We start from the raw sequence: 19855 nt of genomic DNA on the forward strand, positions 1-19855 counted from the left end.
CCAAGGTAGTTAATATAATTTATATATACATAAACTAAATGGTAGCTATGTTAGCGACTTCTTGGATAGATGTGCTCTTTCCTAGCGTTTTAATCAAGTGTGCTATCATGTCTGCTTCAGCTGATGCATGCGGCACACAAAAATTTGCTGATGTGTGTTTCCCTTAATGGATCTAATATGTGTAATGTGCTATTAATGTCTATTAGAAATGCATATAATAGTGAAAATGTACTTTAGTTAGAAGTAATTGCTATTTTTTTTGAGATCAGAAAAATGAGAGTAACAGTGAGGTAGATTTGTTAAATTTTTAAAAACTGACTGCTTTCTTGCCTCTGAATTGAAATAGTAACATATCCATGTTGGTATTTTGCATAAATTTGCATGACAAATTCCCAAAGCTCTAATTTGAAGTTAGTAAAATAAAAGGATGCAATTTCCTTGAGCTTTATGAATGCTCTGATAGTTAGAGAGAGCACACAAGTCAGACTTTTTAAAGTATTAATTTGATTACCTTGTAGGCCAAAAGACAAGAGGGACTGAAACTAAGAAAAGTTAAGAGCAAACAGGGGTGGGGTGGGGTGGGGGGAGGGGCAGAATCTGAGGGGAGGTAGGGACCTCAGGGACGGACACCCAAGTCTTTGTGTGTATGTGCAAAAACCTTACAGCAATACCACCCACATAGGAGAATGAGCACCCCTTTGCCGTACCCAACCCAGTGTCTTTGAGGAGACCTCCTGAGCTGTGCCACCATCACCACTGTCAAATTTTAGAGAGTTCTCAACACAGACCTAATAGCTGTCACTCACTCTCCCCCTTCTTCCAGATCCTGGCAACAACTAATTTGCTTTCTGCCTTTACTAATGCTAACATCATTTCAGGGCAACATTTATTTTTATTTCACTTAATAACCCTTCGCTCGGAATTGTCTCTGCTTTGTGCTCAGTGACGGATTGCAGTAGTCATGTATGTGCCTTGGCAAGTTAGCTCTGAGTAGAAACCCAACCTTGTGATGCTTGCCAAACTATTATCAATAGCTGCCCTGAAAAGAGTGAGCCCTGCTGTTGCTTTATTTAATCAATAGGAGGTCACTTCAAACATCCAGCTTATTGTTCTCCCCAGTTTCACCTGAACCCAGGGCACAAGGAAGTTGAGGTGAAAACAAAACAAAACAAAACAAAAAACCAGCGTCAGTTCCCATATTTCCTGTGATGTACTTTCAAATATGGATGGAAACTTGTAGCTGTGTTTTGGCTCTACCCATCAGTGTCTTATAATTGTTCCTAGAGTTCTCTGGAGATGACAAGTCTCTCAAGGATCTTACAAGTGAGGTAAAATTGACCTTTTAAAACAGAATTGTTAATAAATTGATATTACTAGTATGCGAAGGTGTTTAAGGTCAGCATGGTGTGTTTCTTGTTCTGAGCTGGAGTTGGTCATTTTCTATTCACAGTCATGGTTGATTTGGTATGAAACTGGTACAGTGAGATCACAGGCAAGGCTCTGCTGTTGGTCACAGATTCTGAAAAGACCACAGGTTTGAGACCTAGTTAGTGGACAGAGCAAGAACTGTGTGTCCCCCTTTAAGGCTTAAACACCTTCTACGTTTGTATTCATACTTCTAGTTTAAAATTTGAGTAGAATCTTTTTTTACTCCACTGAGAATTCTGGTTGTAAAGTACACAGGATTATAAAATTCATGATTAATAAAATATACCATAGTTTGTTCAGTATTAAATACCTTTATCATCTGTATCTGTCTATATTTGTGTCTATGCTAATATATATCATCTATAGCTACATGAACTATATTTAAATACATAATATATAGTACTGGTTTTACTTTATACATTTTTATTATAGTTATTAGTGCTTTGTTTTTCTATTGTTTTAATTTTCTTCTTCAGATGCTTTCATTACATTTATATTAAATATTTCTTGCCCATTCTAAATATTTCTTGTATTTTTTGACATTTTCAGATCAAAGTATTCTCTTTCTAAAGTGATTAACAACAGTAATTTTTCAAAAAAAACCACAAGGCCTCACATGTATTAGAAATGATAAAATGAGGTGGGATTAAGAAATCAATTTTTGTCATAAGAATTCAGAGTATTTCACCACCAAACAATGTACCAATAAACTCCATAGAAAGTCTACTGTGTGCCAGGCAAGATGTTGAGCCAGATATGAGCGTGACAGATATGGAAAGAGACAAGTGTTAACCAAATTGTTAATATAATTACATTTTTGACAATTTTACCCAAGCATCCCATGAGAATTTTATACTAAGTGGATATATAAAATTTCAATTACAGCTAGAACAAATTGCCACAAACTTTGAGGTTTAGTTTAACGTATCTTCATTATCTTGATATTCCGAATGTCAGAAATACAAAGTGGGTCTTAGAGGGCTAAAACCAGGGTAGCAAGATTCCCTAAGGATTATTTCCTTGCTCCTCTAGCTTCTAGAGGCCACCTGCATTTCTGAACTCCTGGCTCCCTCTTACTCATCTTAAAAATTAGCAGCATTAGGTTCAGTTCTCTCTTCCTCTGTTCTGATCTCTTCTCCATAATGCACTTTAATTGAAGACCCTTCTAATCAAACCTGCGCGGACCATACTGAGCATCCCACTATAATCTCACTTCCTCCTTTCGCTTGCAACGTAGTGCCATTTCCAGGAACTGGGACATCATGGAGTAGGGAGTCATAACTTCATGTACCACGTGCATCATACTCTGGGAAATGAGTCGTCAGGGAGAGCTTGGGTTCTTATTTTTCAGGAACTGCTATTTTTCAGTGAAGTTTGAAGAACCACATGGCAGTTAGTGGAGGGTAAACAGAAATGCAGAGGAGAGGGTGGGACACTAATGCTCTTGTGGTAGTTCACAGGGATATGAGTCTGTCTGAGGCAGAACTGGAATCTGAAAGAAATGGAAACATTTGGGGTGGAAGTCATTCACTTTCACATACGGAAACGAGAATCATTACTATTCATTAGTTGTATTGTCACTTTCCAATTTTTATTGAGTGGAACACACACACACACACACACACACTCACACGCACACACAAAGATTCCATCACAGACATTTTAAGTGTGCACTTCACTTGTTTCAGTTCAGTCCTAGTGTTGTATTGACGTAATCACCATCTGTCTCTAGAGTTCTCTCTCTCTCTCTCTCTCTCTCTCTCTCTCTCTGAAGCTCTGTATTCATTAAACAACCCCTCATTCTCTCTTTGAATCAGTCCCTCATCAGTCACCATCATCTGTCTCTATGCACTTGAACACTCCAGCCACCCAACGTAACGGGGTCAAGCAGTATTTGTCTGCTCTATGACTGGCTGATTTCACTTGGCCTGATAGCCTCACATCCATTCTTGTAGAAATATATTTTTTAAACATCTTCCCTTTTTAATATTGAGCGTTATAACCCTATACACATGTCCTGGTTAATCTTGATTGCCACTTTGACACAGCCTACAGTGATCTGAGAGAAGACGCCCCGTTTGAGAAATTGTCGAAATCACATTGCCCTGTGAGCAAGCCCAAGGGGGGTTGTAATTATGAATTGCTGCAGGAGAGTCCAGCCTACCGTGAGCGGTACCATCCCTAGGCAGGCGGCTCTGGGTTGCGTGAAGAAGCTAATGATGAGCCTGTGAGCAAATGAGAGAGTAGACCAGCAAGCAGAGTTCCTCCACTCTTTCTCATTTTGCTTAAGTTCCTGGCCAGACTACACTCAGTAACAGACTGTGGCCTGAAAGTTTAAGCCAAATACTTCCTTTCTCTTCCTTCTCTTTTGGTCATGCTGTGTATCACCACAGAAGGAACTAGAACAATGTAGATTCCACATTTTATTTATTCTCAGCCATTTGTGGACTTCGTGTTATTTTCAACGTTTTGAGTTTTGTGAATCATGCTGCCGTGAATGTGGATGTAGAAATATCTCTCTCTTTGAGACCCTTTAATTATGTGGTGTGTATTCTCAGAAATGGAATGAATGCAGTGTCGTATGGTAATTTTATCTTTAAAACTTCTTTTGATAATTGCCATACTTTCCCCCATAATTTGTCTACAATTTTATATTCTCATGACAATGGCCAAGGATCTCACTAGTTCCCATTCCTACAGCATCTGTTACTTTGTAACTTTTATAGTGCTGTCCTGAGGGATATGAGCTACTGTCTTATCATAGTTGTAATGTCCGTCTACCCAGTGGTTAGTGATGGTGAACTTCTTTTCATGTGATTTGGGACCGTTTAGGTGTCTTTCGGACAAGTACCTCTCTAAGTCCTCAAACCCAGTTTGGAATCAATTTTATTTTTGTTGAGTTTTAGGAATTCTCTCTCTTCTCTGGATATTATTCTCTTATATAAATATGTAATTTGGAAATATGTTCTCTCATTTCGTGGCCTGAATCCTTCTAATGTCAGTTGTATCTTTGGATATACAAATGTTTTGATTGTCATGAAGTCAAACTTAGTTTTAGCTTTTCATTGTTGTTTGGGCCTTGTTGTTTTTGTATCCATGAGCCCATGGCCATGAAGTTTTTACCTTATAGTTTCACCTAAACGATTTACAGTGTTAGGTCTTATATTTAGGTTGGATACATTTTTGGTGTTGGATAAGAGTCCAGTTTCATTGTTTTGCACGTGAATATTAAATGTTCTAGCATTGTTTAGTAAAACGACTGTCCTCTCCTTCTGGAATTATCTTGACATGTCAAGGATAAAAATGAGGTAACGATTCTGAGAGGTTGCTCTGGCTTCTGTCCTATTGTACTGCTCTGTGATTATTTCTTTTTTGAGGCATCACAAGGTTATCTTGAAGTATCATATGATTGTTATTGACTTATGTATATTTTTGAGGTATCACATCTTTTTTTTAGAAGAGAAGGTATCACACTTGCTTATTGTAATTTCCCAAGTTTCAGTATCGGGAAATAAGACTCTTCCAATTTTGTTCTTTTCCAAAATCTTTTGAGATAACAACTGAATTTTAGGACAGTAATTCTACTTCTGCAAAGAATACCATTGGTATTTTAAGAGGAATTACTAAGGAATCTGTAGATCATCTTACAATAACATCTAATTCATGAACATGAATGTTTCCATGTACCTATGCCTTTAGTTTTCTGTTACTTTTATTAAGTAAGTATTTTACTTCCTTTGAGTATTTTATTCTCCCTGGTGCTATATGCAAATGGAACAATTGTTTTAATTTACTTTCCAGATTGCTCATTGTTATGTAAGGAACAGGAACCTACTGATTGTTGGGTGTTGTTTTTGCAAACTTCTATTTTTTAACGATTTCTTTTTTTATCGTTTTTAATTATGTGCATACATGTGTATCTCTGTGTGGCTATGTGTATGTGAGTACAGGTGACTGTGGAGGCCAGAGGCCTCAGATCCCCTGGGACTGGACTTACAGGGTGCTCTGGCCAGCCTGACAGAGTGCCTGGAGCAGAACTCAGGTCCTCTGGGAAAGCAGCGTGCACTTCTAACTGCTGACCCCGCCTCTTCAGTCCTTCCTGCCACCTTTCTTACTTCATTTGCCAGCTCTAATGGCTGCATTGTGTACTATTAACGATAATCTTAATACTTTATGGTTATCATAATCATCCTGTTATACTTCATGTGGGTTAGTTTCTCTGGCTAATACCTTCAGTTCCATGTTGAATAGAAGCAGTGAAAGTAGGTACCCGTGCATTATTTCTGATGTTGCATAAAAAGTTTGTAGACTTTCTAGCTTGTTGAATATTTTTAACCATGAAAGTTATTGGACCTAGTCAAATGTTTTATCTTCGTCAATTGAGATGATCGCATAGGCTTTCCTTCATTATGTTTATATGACACAACTTTTATATTTATTAATATCTTGTGATTTTTATATATGTGTGTATTAATCCTTATGAGAACAAATCACTCTTATTCATTGTGTCTAATTTCTTTAATATATGTTAAATTTATCTTGCTAGAATTCGTTGAGAGTATTTGTGTCAATATTTGCTGAGATGGTGGCATATAGTTTCTGTCTGACTTTGGTGTTAGCTAATTCTGGTCTTCAATATATTGGAAAAGTTTGAACAGTGTGTTAGCTCCTCTTTAAACATTCTGTAAATTCTCCAATGAAGCCACTACATCCAGGGCTTACAGGCTTTTCTAAATTAAGAAGTATTTGGAGATTTTAAATTATTGACTCTATACTTGCTACTTACAGATCTATTCATATTTTATATTTTGTCATGAGTTAGTGTTGGTAATTTTTGTATTTTTTGGAATTTTTCTTTGTAATATATATTATTCAATTTGTTGGTTTATAATTATTTCATAACAATCTTATAAACTTTTAAATTTCTTTAGAATAATTTATGATGTCTCTATTTTTATTGATGAATTTAGTAAATTGAGTCTTTATTCTTCTGTATTTCTTTTCCAAGAATAAAATTTTTGACACTATCATAAAAAAGCAACTGCTTTTGTCTTTATACATTTATGATCAGGTGTACTGATCAACAATTTGATCTTAAATACCTATTGTTTGAAGGATTGACCTCTGATGTCTTTTCTAGCTCCCATAAGCTCTTGAATGGCTCTTAGAACACACACATGACTTCTGACCATGGGCCAGAAGGTGGCATGGGCTGCCACTGGTAATGCCTACCTACAAAATCACATCCTTTAAAAGTAAAATGTGTGGTCTACCAGATGACAGAACTAGACTAGAACACATTTCCCCTTAATTTACATGACAGTTAAAAAGTAGACATCATTTCAGAAATAGTGAAAAAAAGAAAAAAAAGCTTGCTAAAAGTCACGTAAGTATTAGGATAGGGTACAACCAGGTCTCCAAGTCCTTTCACTCTGCCTTGTTGCTTTTTCTTAAGGCTGATCAATAGTGGTGAACGAAAGTTAACTGGGTTTTGAGTGTTAATAGTGTCTTAGCCACTATTCTATTGCTGTGAAGAGACCTCATAACACTCTTACAAGAGAAAGAATTTCATTGGGGGCTTGCTTACAGTTTCCGAGGCTTAGTTCATTATCATTGTGTCAGGGAGCATGGTGCTGGGAAGTAGCTGAGAGCTACATCCTGAGCCACAAAAGTGGAGCTTATACAACCTCCAACAAGGCCACACCTCCTAATCTTTCTAATCCCTTTAAATGGTTCCCTTCCCTGGCAACTAAGCATTGAAGTATATGAGTCTTTGGGGTTCATTCTTACTGAAACCCACCACAAATAGCATATAGAATAAAAGACTCACTTTCTCTTACGGTCAGTTTGCTCAACTAGGTTTTCCTATTCATCAGCTTCACAGTGCTCTCTTAGACTGGCTCTACTTCACTCCTTATAAGAGCTGAAAGTTCAAAACAGTAGCATGTTACCTCCCTTTCTCAACCCCTTTCCCTCCCTCTGTCCATCCCTCCCTCCCTTCATCCATCCCGTTCCCATTCTTTTTTCTTGATATAGACAGCATCTTCATTTCCCGCTGAAACAAACACTACTACTCCAATCCTTGTAGGTGGTTTGGGAACAATGGTTTCCACTCAAGTGCACATGGAGGGCAGCCACCAACTCTCCAGGGACAGTCGGTCCTGTTTCTTGAGTCATGGTCTCTCATTTGCCCTGGCCCTTAATGGTTTGGCTAAACTGGCTGGCCCAAAGCCCTAAGATTTCCTGCCTCTTACTCCCCAGTGCTGGGATGATAAGTTCATGCGCCCATGAGTTTACATGGATCTAGGGGCTCAAACTCTGGTCTTCAAGTTTGTGCAGCAGCACATTATTGACTGTGGGGCTACTTTTTATTGTAATAGTTGTCTCAGGGGTAGAAAAGGGCTCTTGTGTGGCCTGAAATCCTAATAAAAAGGCTCTTTAGCTCCCTTGTAGCATCTTCTATTAAGTGAAAGGTTTCATTGCCTTGCAGTTTTGCCGTTTTTATGCTTTTTAGTTACTTTTTAATTCAACTAATCATGTTTTTGCTTGTCCAATATTACATAAAATATATTTTGATTTATGTTGGCTCTTTTCTTTGTAAGTTGAAATGGTTGATTGGGCCGCATCTAACGTGTGTGTGCATGCAGAGAGGTGTGTGTGTGTGTGTGTGTGTGTGTGTGTGTGTGTGTGTGTTAATCTGATAGCCTTTGGTAACCTAAAAGAGTATATCAGGACTTAAGAACATTGTAGGAAGAACTAAGAATATGACTATGTGGTTGTCCTATGTGCTACAACTAATTTTCACTGATAAATGTAAATTTACTATGCCTATGCCTGTGTTTTAAATGTTTTGAAGTGGCCATTGGAAAATTTCCCGTAGGTATACTTTAGACTGTGGAAGTGAGATCTTCTTGAGACTCAAATTATTTTCATTTTAAGTGGGGAAGTCTCTTGTGGATCAGAAAGAAACCACCCAGAATTATCAAGTTGGGTGAAATCTTTATTTGATGTTAAATTAATATTTGGTTCACAAGTTAAATAGACTTTGACTATATGAATGCATAGAAGATGCACATTAGTGGATTAAACTGATAGATATTTCCCAAAGGACCTATGATAGGTCTAGAAACTTCTGCATGGAGAAGGCCAACAGTAGAGTGACAGACTGAAGACTCTTCAAGTCATGGATCGGCTAGCATTAAGTATGATGTTCCACTTACAAATTTGGTTGCACTGATAAAATACAGATAGCCCTTGTCTTCTAGTCTAATGAAGGGCAGCCAGGAATGGGGCAGTCTGACATCTACCTCAGAGCTTTGTGTCTTTAATAGTCAAAAGGAGGCACCCAGGGTGCTTAGGAGACATGGACTGAGTCGCCTACCAACTGCTGCTTAAGTCCGGGACAGCTTTCCAAAGCTTCCTTTGATGCTGAAGGATGGAAGGAGAGAAGCACGTCAGCTTGGCGCTGGAGATCATGACTTAACGTGGGTCTTCCTTCAGAAGCTGTGCTTATCTGCCTAAGCTCCAGCATCATGACTACATTTCCAACTCACTAGCTAACAGTTCAAAAAAGAATACATTAGAGTTCATCCTATTAGGGATGCTGGTTTGGAACCGTGATTAAACAGAGCAAGCTTTGGCTGTATGGATATTTTCCTTATCCATAGCAGGAAATGCCACATAACATATTCGGAAGTTACAGCAGGTACAAGTCCTACTGAAGGATGTCGACTCTGAAAACTTCTGTGTGTACTTGGGAAAATGCTTGAAAGATTTCTAGATATTTCATATTTTTTATTATTATATTATGTTTATTATTATCATTAATTTACTTTAACTGTTTTCTTTTCATGACTATTTTACTAATTAAAAAAAAAAACAAGTATTTTACTTCCATAAAGTTTCCCAAGTACTTTCCAGTTTCAAATAGTCCCGAATTCATTTTATTTTTATGGGCTGCTGGGCTTTAATCTCTTATCACAGAATCAGAAATGTACCTGTTACATACTGGTGAATTAGTTATCAATCCCTTGGGCAGTATATTTTAATATCAGTATTCTGGGGAAGATGGTATAAATCTTGTGTACGGTATTATTAGCTTAGGCAGCTGCTGACTTAAAAAGGCCACTTTAACAAGTCACCACTGTATTATGTTTAATTAGGTACAGTTTATATAATGAGGTGTTCAGTTCTAATGGAAAGACATGCTGTGAGCGGCACATCTGCAGGAATAACTATTACAATCAGCATTGCCGAGACCCATGGAACTGCAAATTAGACTTACTTATCTAGAAATAAATTACATCCCAATGCCTTCATAAAGCTCATTAATTAATTCCACTGGCATAAAGGTCTTTTTCTTAATTTCATGTTCCATTAGCATAATAAACACAATTTGAGTTACAACAGTATGATCAGTTTAATGGATGCTATTTATTTTAGTTTTTTATTTAAAGTCCTGGTAACGTAGAATTAACATCAATATGCTGTTTGGTCCTTTATTAAAAATTCCCATAGGATAAACAACACAGATGTTCAATACAACATCATATATTTGCTGCATTTTACGACTCTACTAATTGGCCATATGGAAAGGTGTTGCTTGGGTATAATTTTTTAAAAGAAAAATCCCCTAAATTGTATGGATTGTAATAATTATAATTATTTACACATAAAGTTGAATAGGTGTATATATGTATATACATATATACACATATACATAAATATATATGTATATATAGCTTGTTTCAGGTAAAATAAGCCTAAGCAAATTTTTAGTGTCATGCTATATAGCAAATACCAGTTGATTTAAAAGAAACTCTGACAGTGTTTTAAGTTCCCATTACAATGATAAAACTAATTTTGCTTCCATTCTTAAATTATGTACTGGGGTCTCTATTTGTAAAGTATGTATCTTAGGATATTTGTAGTGGTTTTTTAAAAAAGGTGTGTGTGTGTGTGTGTGTGTGTGTGTGTGTGTGTGTGTATGCACGCGCACATGCCCACATGCAGGTGTCTGTAGTGGCTAGGAGAGAACATTGGATGCCCTGCAGCTAGCATGCCAGGTAGTTGTGAACTGCTGGGTGTAGGGCTGGGGACTGCAGTGAAACATAGCAAATGCTCCTAGCTGCTGAGTCATCTCTCTAGTTCTATAGATTAGTTATTTTGGTGAGTTCATTTTGTTGATTTCCATGACATTAAAATATTTACATGTTTCTACCACATAATTTGGGGTTAACTGGACCTGCCTGCTAATGTCAAGTATACTATTATCATACATTTTGTGAGTGATTTCATGACTCAACCTTTATAAATGCCATTCTGATATCTTGTTGCTGAAATAAAATGTATTACAAGGTGTACATAAATTTTCCCCTCATGTCACAATATGCCTTATTTCTGACATTCTTTATTTTGTTTACTCAGTGTCCTTTTTCTTGTACAAAACATAACCATTGTTGGAGCCAGCAAAATGGCTGAGTACATCAAAGTACTTGCCACCAAGCCTGACAACCTAAGTATGGCCCGATATCCCCACCGCCCACAGAGATGGAGAGAACAGATGCTGTCAATTTGTACTCTGTGCTCTGTATACACAGACAGACAGACAGACAGACAGACAGACACACACACACACACACACACACACACACACACACACACTATCTATCTATCTATCTATCAATCTATCTATCTAACTATCTATAAAACCAACACTTCCTTTTACTGAACTTTCACTTTTGAATGTTTTCAGTACTTAATTTGTATTTATTTCTATATTAGTTACTAGAACTGTGTGACAAATGGGTCTAAAATGTAATTGTTAACAGTAACGGTCACTAATTGTTGCTCAAGTTCCCTGGGAGTTAAAACTTTGGGGATATCTCAGGTGGGTAATTCTCCCATGGGACCTCCTGGGCAAAAAAAAAACTGGGGTTGGCAGTTTTCTATATGCCTCACCTTCTTTGCATGTAGCCTTCCTAAGGGCTTCCTTGATGACCTTATGCAGAGGTCACTGGCTTCTTCCTGAGTGGCCGATCAAGAGCCTAAGGAAGAAGCTGAATTCTGTTTTATGAACCAGCTTTGAAAGACATTTACCCTCAAATCTGTCCAATTTTGCTGGCCATCCAGGTCACCTCTAATTCTACTAGAAGGGTGGTAATTCATGGACTTTCTTCTCTCTGGCCCCTAACAGTGCATGCACCTCTGGAATATCTAGAACCTTCTGAGGCTGTGAAAAGTCACGTCTGTTACAACACTGGCTGCACAGTATGGTCAGAGTTACTCAACTCAACGATGTCTGTCTCACAGAGGACCCCGTGTGGTTGATCTGTGCCCAAGTCTGGGTGCCTCTCAGCAGTGACAAGCTGGGTTTCTTGCAGTGCTTCTGGTCTTTGGTTCCCACTGGAAGCTGGAATGGGCAGTTCTGCAATCAGTAAGGAATCAGTGCCCCGCAGCAACATGGTGGGGAGGCTTGCCAGTGAGAGCAAAGGTCAACTAAGCATAGCTGTGAGTTCAAACCATCTCCCACGGTTGTTGCTGTTGTTGTTGTTTTGTTTTCCTGGCTCAGTGCCAGAAGGTGCTTCCTCTCTTTAGGCTGACCATTCCCTGTCAATTAATATAATCAAGGCAGTCTTCTAAAGACACAGCTATAGGCCAACCTGATGTACAGCAGTCCTCAGTGAGGCTCTCTTTCTCTTTACAGGTGATAGCAGGCTGTGTAAAGTTGACAAAACTAAGCATCAGCATCTTTTGTTGTTGCTGGAAAACCTATGAAATTAAGTGACATCTGGCTTGCCATTCACTTAGCCCACAAGGATGTCTCACGCAAGATCAACCATGGTAGACTCTTCTGTCCCAAATCAGGAGAAAGAGAGACACTCAAGAGCCATTATTATAAACAGTCCTGAAGCCCAGACAGGCCCACGGCAAGGCTCAATCGAGGCTCAGTGCTGCTGCAGGTGCCTCAGTTCAGCCCTAAGTTTTTGGTTCCACTTCTTTGTTTTTGTTTTTGTTTTGTTTTGGGTTTTTTTGCAAAAAAGAATATATTAAAAATTTTTTATGCTTTAATTCTATTACACATGTATAAAACAAACTACACACAGCAGGGAGAACCATGTGACAATCATGAGAATAATGAGTTCTATACATGTTACAGTCATAGTGAATTGGCCATATGCATTCGACCCGTTTGAAATAAGTGTCTTTCCTGTCTTGTTGGGTCTAAATTTCTGGATGAGATTCAATATCTATCCTGTCTCAACTCTAATAGCTTAACTTCTTTATCTTAATCTAAGACGATCTTGTCCCCTAATCAACTAAGCTTGCTTGTAAAACTATACTATTTTGTCTTCAATGCCCCTCAGAGACTTGAAAAGGAATAAAACTTAGATTTCTAGTGAACCAGCAGTGTGGGTTAGCAGCTTCCCAAATGTACAACCACTTCTTAATTCAGGCATTTCTTTTTAAAAAGAAAAACAATGCTCTTCAGCTGATCGAACCTCCAGCAAACATCTGAATGCACTCAGAGGAAAGATTGTGAACCATTACTGTCCATTCCAGGCCTTGCTGAATTCGTGGCCTCCAGAAATCATGAGCTCCTGACAGAGGTGGCAGGAAGTCAGCAGGGTTTAGCATACCCATTTGGCGCTTGCAGGAGTTGGAGAGGACTTTGGACCAGAAGTGAGGTGTTACTAAAACAAAGTGTGAAATGTCTCCAGTGCTTGGAACTGAGAGGTTTGTGGAAGGGCCTTGAAGAGACTGTTAGTGGCCTTTCTTGAAGAGCCCTTGATGAGGTAGAAGCAGGGGGCTTCTTAAACTTTTCCTGGGAATTCGAAGAATAAACAAACATTATAACTTAATTACAAGTCAAAGCCCATTTCAGTGAAATAATGAAGTATCATTTTATTCTAGTTGCTTTGTCTAATCCTATTGTTTTACCAAGTTTTCACCATTTCTGCTACTGTTGACTTGGAAATTCTCGGCATTCTTATTTTATAAGCTAAAGTCTTTTAAAAGTAGACAATTTGCACCATGTTTTTTAGTTCAATATAACAACTAAAGAACCTTTTCCTACACTTTTCATCAAGAAAAATGGCATGGAAATTTAGATATTTAAATCAGTGTATGTGCATAAACACATATACATATAAGTCTAGAGAGCAAACATTACTAATAAATCATAAAACGTAATTTTTACACAATCTCTGGTATACATATAAATTCATCATTTATTAAAGAAGGAAGGAAATTTGCATACTAATGAGGAGGATGTGCTTATAAATAAGGAATTAAATCTTGACTGAACAGTTGATAACACAGGCTGTAGAGCATTGTCAGTGTTCTTCAGAGCTGATGGACACTTTGACTTTATAATTATGTATGCCGACAATGCTGCTTTGTATAAATAAGTATAAAATGACCGACTTCTGTGTAGGGCTGTTGCAGAAATTTGGAAAGTCTGTCCTAATCCAAAGACAAATTTCTTTGAACAAGTTTTATATTATTACTCCTTTATGTTCGATGGGATGTAGATGTGACATGAGTGTGGAGGCTGGAAGAAAACTTAAGGACGCTGGTTTCTCCTTCTGCTATGTGTGGCATGGCAGTAAGTCTCAGGCCATCAGTCCTAGCAGTGTCTCACCAGCCCTCACTGTGCAATGTTTTGTGAAACTCAAGTCATCAACTGAAATAAGAATGTTAAGAATTAAACATTGAAACACAATATAATCTAAAGATGTATTGATTTGGCACTTACATGCCAACAACAAGAAGATAATTGTCTTTGCTCCAAAAATTTAAATATTTAAGCTTCTATAAGAGCAGATAAGTTTGTATGTGAGAGCAAGGAATTATGGAGAGATCCTGTGTGCTTTGACAACATGACCAGGGTAAAGTGTGTCATAGGATGCAACAGTTTTGAACACTGTAGAAACATCTCAGATTCATTACTCATAAGATTCTGAATAAATCGTAGCCTTTGCCCGTTCAAAAATTTTTTTTTACTATTGCCAAATCTTCTATGATCCCCACATTCAGTTTTGTCACCCACATAAGGTGGTGACCCATAGGTTAAGAAGTTTACAGGAAGTGTGAACCAGCAGAGGATTGCTTGCCACTACCCTGTGGTGGGAAGTTAAGCCACTCTGTTCCTCAGGGGCAACAATTGCACCAAATAGACAGGGTGGCTAAGCTTAGATACGCAGGCTGAGGGCTACCAGTGTTACCTTGTTATTCTAATGCTTAGTCAAACGCAAGTGCAGCAGAACAAGGTCAAGTAAGTTCTGTGAAGAAGTAAATAACTGGGTTTACAATAAAATCAGAGCATGGAGATGTCTCAGCTGGAGAGTAAGCATGCTAGGCAGGCTTAAGGACTGAGCTCAGATACATAAGAAACCACTGGGAGAGTCACACCGTGCCTGTGACTCTCATGTTAGGTGGAGATAGAGCATTGTTGGGCTCTGCTGACAACCCATCTGGGCCCACATTAAAAAGCTAGTTCAACGGTCAGGGAGAGACTGCCTCTTAAGATGGAGAATGATGGAAGAGGACACCTGACTTCTTCCATCCTCCACACTCATACAAGCAGGTATGCACACCTACACATAGGTCAATGCACACACAATCACTACAACAAACGAATGTACGAACAAACAAACAGTAAATTATTACTCCTGTGCTCCCAAAGTGTCAGTGTCCAGAATAAGAAAGATGACTAAGAAAATGTCACATTCAGGCATCATAAGGAAAGTGACAATCATCATCTACTGATGGAGCCAAGAGTGTTTGATTAAAACCCTTTTCAAAAACCTCAGGGACAGTTAGAGTATTATCTTTAACAGAAAAAAAATGCCCTTGTAAAGATGCTAAGGGCATTCTTGGCAGACCCGCTCCTTAAACAGCAGAGCTCCTTTTTTTCCCCCTGCCACAGCATCACAGAAAGCTGCAAGTAGAGGAGGAGGACTTGTCTCAACACGGCTTGTGCATGTAGCTTTGATCTCACAGTGTGAACCATAATAAGAATTATAGAACAGCCCCAAAGTTCTTAAGAGTATTGCATTGATGGGACCACTGCCAACTCAAATGGAAAGGGACAGGGACAGCTCAAAATGACAAGAAGATTTTGAACCCTTTGACTATTATGGAAAAGAGGGAGGGCAGTGTGATATACTATCTAGACTGTGTGTGCTGTAAAATTCCACATTCATTGCACCAGCTAATGTCTAGTACAGAGTAATTAGCTCCACTTTTTGTTGATCTCAAGTGCAATGTCTTATTAAAGCCCCATATTAGATATTGCTGTAGAAATAAAATGGCATTGCAGAACACACTTATAATTTTTTACTGTCCTGAAATTGCCACTCATAAAGTCCCTTTATTTTTCCTTTCTCACTGCACCCTCCTCTGCTATAAAATGTCCATTGTTATATTTGAACTTTTCCCTCCTGAACTCCACTACAATTACTTACATCCTGCATGTAACTAACCCCATGTTTTCCATTAATCCTCCAAATCATGATAATCTATTGCTTTTATCACTTTTCTCATAATAAGTACAGCATGTGGCAATGCTATGACTTGGGAAGGGTTCTCACACAGTCACACTGGTTCCTATTATGTGCCATTACATTAATAAATGACCACCAGCTTTGGTGATTCCTGTACGAAAGATCTGGAGGACAAAGTATCCTACTATTTTTTTCATAAAGGACTGATAAACACTGAGTTGATCGAATATTCTGAACTTGCACTCGCCATTCCTCTATGAGTGCTAAGCACATGGTTTGGTAGGAGAGAAAGTTTCACTGTAGCCCATCTGAAACATACGCTTCTTATTTTAATGAATTAATTAATTTCTATGTATACATGTGTCTGGGTGTCATTTTTGTGTTTTCTCTGGTGTGTGGGTGAGAGCGTATATGTTTGTTCCTGTTTGTGTAGGCCAGAGGACAACCTTGGATGTAATTCCCCAAGGACAATGTCCACTGGCCACTTGGGACAGGGTTTCTCCAGTGGTCTTGGGCTCACTGAGTGGACTAGGTTGCCTGAAGAGTAGTGTGCATCCATCCACTCTTCTCTACCCTCTTAAGCAGTCACTGCCACCCCACACCTGGCACTCAAACTCAGGTCCTCATGCTTGTGAGATAAGTGTGTTACTAAGCGAGCTCTCTCTGCAGCCCTGAATGGCTCTTCTCATTTGCTCTGTCTCACTCTGCTGGATCATCTGTTGGGATTTGGGTTTAAGTCATTCTTGTTGAGAAGTAAAAATGAGTAAGAACGGGGTCTCTGGATCATGTTCACCCACTTACATGCTTTATTAGAAGCATTATGTTATCAGGATTCTCTCCATGACATTTATTAAACACTTTTTTTTCTTTTTTGCAGCCAGATACTGCACTAGGTGCTTTAAATGAGTTATCTTACTGCGTCCTTACACTACATTTATGTATTATTATCTCAATTTTATGTCTGAAGAAACTGAGTTCTGGAAATGTTAAATGACTATTCTAAGGTTGGAGGTCATACAATAAGCAGAAGAGCTGGGATTGTAATCTAATCCCCCCTTTCAGTCTTACATTCCATAACGTGTTTTTAAAAAGAAGTATATTCAGAGATGGTTATTTAAATGAAATTCCTTCATTTTGTAGAGTTTAATGAAGGACTGCGTAGTTCACAAAACATATTCAACATGACAATGATGCTCTTTCTTCCTAATAGGCTTCGAACTAAAGCAATCTATAGCTAGGTCTCAATGCCTCCAAAGAAACCCAGGCTTACACATCATCAGATAACTTTTGCAGTTAATTTTTTTTCTTCATCAGACTTTTTTTTCCAGGGTAATGAAACAGTAGCAGGAACCAATGGGTCTGAATTTCACTCCTTTTGACTTCTTTGCCCCATAAAGATGCTCATACACAGTTAGGTGGAACAGGAAAAAAGAAATGGAGACAACAGATAGTTCAATAGTATCAGTATGTAGTTTTTATTATTATTGAAAGCACTCTAAGTTCCCTTTGTGGGGATTTCTGTTTCAGAAAATTGAAAAAACAAACAAACAAATAAACAAACAAACAAACAAACCAAAAACCCAACCCTGAAATGCCTTTGTCACTATACCTTAGAAGCTAATATCTTTGAAGGGATTTAGATAAATAAATGTTTTGCACATATTTAAATCCTGCATTCTATTTATAATACTTTGAATATGAAACTAAAAAAACATTTTCAGAAGTATTGAAACATTTACCTTCTTGCCCTATTGATGGCTCATGGTGTTTTAAATGTACCCTGACAGGAATAAAAGGCTAACTTAAAGGTGGGTTTGCAAGTTGAGAAAACATATCTACCTTGGCCCACCTGGCAGTAGACTTTTAGCTAGAAATTACTTGAGTAAGCCCAAATGTTGGAGTTAAGTTCCAGCACCCTGGCCTGTGAGTTCTGCCTCTTTTGAGGCGGCTTCTTTCCACAGTATAGTAAGCAAAAAGGAAACAACAGCCTGTTTTAATTTTGTAGACAGTGACATGAAAATTACATTTGAATGGAGTTTAAGGGATGGTGACAAGTTTGCAGAATGTCAGACTATGACAAAGAATCACCAGCTTCCAACGTCTGAATTTTATAGTTCCGTAGATACAAACAAGCATCAGAAGAAAAAAAAAAAACCCTTTATTGCCCTGGATGGCAGAGTCACCATCACTGTTCAGCTGCATTGTGTTTACTCTATGGCGACTAATGAAGAGCTTCCAGGCCCTGGAGGGTTTCAGTGTTGTCAAGTGAGAAGAAGTCACAATGCGTATAATCACGGGGTCAAAATGGAATAAGGCAACTCCATTATGTACTGCAACTAAACACCATCTAAAACTTTCAAACTCACTCTGCCTTATGTTTGTCTCAAATAAAAACATCACATTGAATTTAGAGTCAACTGCCAGGGCTGCTGGACTTGATTATATAAATGGAGTCTTGGCCTGGATTCCATCCCTCACTACTTGAATGACTTTGGATAAGTTATGTAAACTCTTTGAGCTTTAGTAACCTTATTTGAAAATTGTGGATCGTATTGTCAGCCTTGTCGAACTGGCATGCGAATTAAATGAGATGATGTATGTAATGATTTGGAGAGTCAGACAGATGAGCTTTGCAGATGATTTTTTTTTTAGTCTTCCTCCAAAATTCATCTAATTTCTCGAGGTTGGGTCAGGAAAAAAAAAATTAAATGAGTTAAAAAAAATCTCTGCGTGTGACCATTTTTAGATCAAAGCTTTGGAGGAGAACGCTGGTCGTGTTGACTACAGAAAGGTTTGGGAATCGTGACGGGCTTTTGTTAATTTAAATCATTCCTACCTTCTATTTCTGTTGATAATTCTTCTGGTGATTGATTATAATAACTGAATCACACAACTTAATATTAAGTTGCTTAAAAAGTCTATCTGACTTTTAGACTGGCTTACCCAATTGGTTTGATATTAATTCAGAGATTATATCCTCTATGTAATTAATGTACTGTCAGGGATTACAATTTAAAAAGAAAAGTCAGTTTCAAATGTCAGAGCTCCAGTGAAGACTGAACAAATAGTTAGCTTAAAAATATTTTATAAGGGACATGGTGGAATAAAAATAAGAAACTTTCAAAGTAAACGCTCAGTCATCCTGGCATCTTGGTAGTACATTTTATATCTTTCTTAATAGCATATCCATATAAATAATAGCTTGTTTAAAACTCTTGCACCTAATTACAGGTGTCACTTTTCCTAATAAAACCTGCATTTTCTCCACAGTTTATGCCCTCGATCCCTACAAATTTCAGAATGTAAGCGAGGCTCTATTTCCTTTCCTGTGCAGCAATACTCTACGCAGTGTGGACTGTGGGGGTAGGGGGTTGGGAGGAAGCAGTGTCCTTTTGCCACATCAGGGCCCTGGGCCTCTAGAAACCTGTTGTAGAAGGCTGCACCCTCTGTTTGTTCTCTTAACTTGTTACTTAGAAGACTAGGCACTAGGTAGAAATAAATCATCAGATGGTAATGCACCAGGAAACCAAACAATAACATGAATATGTTGATCCACAGGCTTGGTGACCTTTTATGTTTGTTTAAACAGCTTGCTTTAATTAGTAATGGGTATCGCTTACTCTTATGAACAGTATTGACAATTGAAAACAGCACCTTATAAGCTGAGGAATTGGAGAAATTTAATCTGAGTGTCTGAGTTCAGTTTCTTTTGGGGGTTTGCTTTGTTCTTGACATAATGCTTGGAGTTAATGGGCAACTCAAATGGCTTCATGTGTGACACACTGAGGGAAGAGGACTGACAAAAAGCCATTAGTGTCCAGGGAAGAAAGACAAAGGTAGAAATTCTATCATTTCCAGATGAGTCCTTGCTGTTCCCCAGACTCTTTATTAGCTTGACAGGCAAAAGGCAAGAATATTAA

The 19855-nt window shown here is 38.1% G+C and overlaps 1 protein-coding gene; it reads left to right on the forward strand.

Annotated features, from left to right (window-relative positions):
• LOC311582807 (uncharacterized protein) overlaps positions 1-19855 on the forward strand; it is a 353760-nt gene that overhangs the window by 243607 nt on the left and 90298 nt on the right.

The sequence above is a fragment of the Acomys minous genome (assembly GCF_964271855.1).
Source record: "Acomys minous genome assembly, chromosome: 14".
NCBI lineage: Eukaryota > Metazoa > Chordata > Mammalia > Rodentia > Muridae > Acomys > Acomys minous.